The sequence below is a fragment of the Chiloscyllium plagiosum genome, chromosome 15 (genome assembly GCF_004010195.1).
Source record: "Chiloscyllium plagiosum isolate BGI_BamShark_2017 chromosome 15, ASM401019v2, whole genome shotgun sequence".
Classification (NCBI taxonomy): Eukaryota; Metazoa; Chordata; class Chondrichthyes; order Orectolobiformes; family Hemiscylliidae; genus Chiloscyllium; species Chiloscyllium plagiosum.
The window spans coordinates 49,271,243-49,274,012 of record NC_057724.1 but is presented as its reverse complement, the minus strand read 5'-3'; the positions used below and the strand labels follow the sequence as shown (position 1 = coordinate 49,274,012).

Genomic DNA, 2,770 nt, shown 5'->3' with positions numbered 1-2,770 from the left:
AGAACAGAAATGCAGAGACATTTCTTCAGCCAGAGAGTGGTGGGCCTGTGGAATTCATTGCCACAGAGTGCAGTGGAGGCTGGGACGCTAAATGTCTTCAAGGCAGAAATTGATAAATTCTTGATGTCACAAGGAATTAAGGGCTATGGGGAGAATGCGGGTAAGTGGAGTTGAAATGCCCATCAGCCACGATTGAATGGCAGAGTGGACTCGATGGGCCGAATGGCCTTACTTCCACTCCTATGTCTTATGGTCTTATGGTCTTATCCCTACCTTGAAAGACAATGACAACAGACTATTGACCTCATAACGAGCATTAGTATATGAACTCATACCACATATGGCAAGTGGTGCTGATTCCATTAAGATGCCTCCGACAATACTGGATGTTTGGAAAATTAATCAGAGACAGCTCTAATAACCCAACAGAAGAGAACCTCATGTCACGATACACCAAGACTGAAAATATTGTCAATGGTAAAAACATTGCAGATCTGCTAAGACCTGCGCGCAGCACACATGTGCTTAGAACACCCTGTAGTTGATACTTTAATCACACCAAGATAGTAACAGATTGCACAAATGCCAATACCGAGCCAACATTCAGCCATAGAGCGATTGGTCTATGGTGGTTCCAGGAGGAACTTTAAAATCCCTGGTAAGGGAAATCTTTACAAAACTCAGCACAGTTTTATAGATCTAAGATGTGAGAAGTACTTACAGTGCATATCAAATGCAAGCAGGCACCATGTGGCACAGTCACAGTAAGGGAAATCAAGAGCTACAAAAGCAATTTAATTTAAGGTCGTCAATGAACAGGATTCCTCATTTAATTTTGGGACGACTTTTCAACCAGCATAATTCAGAGTACATCAAAGATAGTGAGCATATAACATTTAAGTATGATAGTTGGTTTTGAAGTAATTTGGAAGATGAGAAGATAGAGAACATGTTTCTTTTCCTTCCCAGGAAACTGTCAGTACTAATGACAGAGATCATGCCAATTTTTTTTAAAAATCCTCAAATAATACAATTTGGAATGAAAAGCACTATAGCAAAAGGAGGAAGACAAATAGACTAATAGTGTTTCAAAAAATATGGAATAGATTGGTAGAAATTGATGGAAACAAGAGCCAGTTATCCTCTGGCTTTGAAAAATATAATGGAAAATCTGGAAAAATATGTCATAATCGCTTTTGGAGTTTATAGAGTCAAATGGATACAGATGTCTCAAATTATGATCAGTAAGTCATTCTGGAACAGTGACCTATATACTCCAATTACTCAAAGACATGTGACAGCAACCAAGTGCTTGGGAGAAACCCTGGAATGCTAGGGGAAAATATATTTCAGCTTTGGTGTTCTTGACAGGCAGTACAAAGCCATTAGTTTTCTTTTGACTTCAGAGCAGAAAGCCCAGAGTTCAACTGAGAAGAATTAAGAGTTGAGTTCAGAAGTAAGTTTCAGTTTATCTCCTGCTGGTTCTTTGTTCAGTTCAGTTCCATTCAGAGGTAATCAATCACTGCAATAGTTATGTTTGTTCTGGTTTGCACAAAGCCAGGAGAGATCAGAATAGAACTCTTTAGGTTGTTATAATGGAAAAAGTTTAGACCATTAGAAATGTAAAAGATTCGTGCCATCAGAATCAGAAGAATCATAAATTTGTCTCTTTAGCCCAAACCAAGAGAAATTTGAAGGAGTCAAGAAGTTGAAAATACAAAAATTGTGATTCGAGTCTCATTTATGTGGAAGTGAATCTCTGGATAGAGATGCAGAGTAGGTTTAAATTTTGTTTTAATATTTGTGCTAAAATATTCATGATCATTATATAATGTTTGTTTCATTCGTTTGCATAAAAGATTTATGTTCTGATGTTGAAAAAACATCTGCAGCCTCATGTAAATGTATTTCAGTAACTAAGCATCATGTTAACTAGTTAAGCAAAAATAAAACTAAACATATTATCTGTCAGGTCTGAGTTCAGATTTTTCCAGTAGTAGCATTACCTGGGATCATAATGCTAAAGAAACTGCAAAGACAATTTGTCTCAAAGAGAGTTTATCATCAATCTTTCTGCCGAAGAACAATCTGACAATGGACTAAACTGTCAAAGGAAAATTGACTACCTCATCATTTCAAATCTTTAAGATCTATGATTAGATTATTTACATTTAAAATATTTCATTTCATGGTGACCACTTCAGCAGTCATGCCTGGCTGAGCTGACACGAGTAAAACAAATAGTGACACAATATGGATATTTGCCAATGATGTCAACACAACTGCAGTAAAACAGGAAGAGTGCACAGTAAGGGAGAGAGGTGATAGCAGAAGGATGGTTAGATATGAGGGGACAGTTATGCTTGAATTTGTTTTGAGTGTCATCTCTGGGCTTAACACTGATCCTCCCAATAATGGTCAACTCTGTAGGGAGTGGGAAATGCAGGAATGCCAGTAATCTTCACTTGAACCCTGCCCTCCCCCATAGAACATAGAACATAGAAGAATACAGCGCAGTACAGGCCCTTCGGCCCTCGATGTTGCGCCGATCCAAGCCCACCTAACCTACACGAGCCCACTATCCTCCATATGCCTATCCAATGCCCGCTTAAATGCCCATAAAGAGGGAGAGTCCACCACTGCTACTGGCAGGGCAGTCCATGAACTCACGACTCGCTGAGTAAAGAACATACCCGTACCATCTGTCCTATACCTACCCCCCCCCCCTTAATTTAAAGCTATGCCCCCTCATAATAGCTGACTCCATACG

The 2,770-nt window shown here is 39.1% G+C and overlaps 1 protein-coding gene across 2 annotated transcripts in view; it reads right to left on the bottom strand.

Moving 5' to 3' along the window:
• tenm1 (teneurin transmembrane protein 1) overlaps positions 1–2,770 on the bottom strand; it is a 2,412,691-nt gene that overhangs the window by 1,907,311 nt on the left and 502,610 nt on the right. The gene's annotated exons all lie outside the window — the stretch shown is intronic.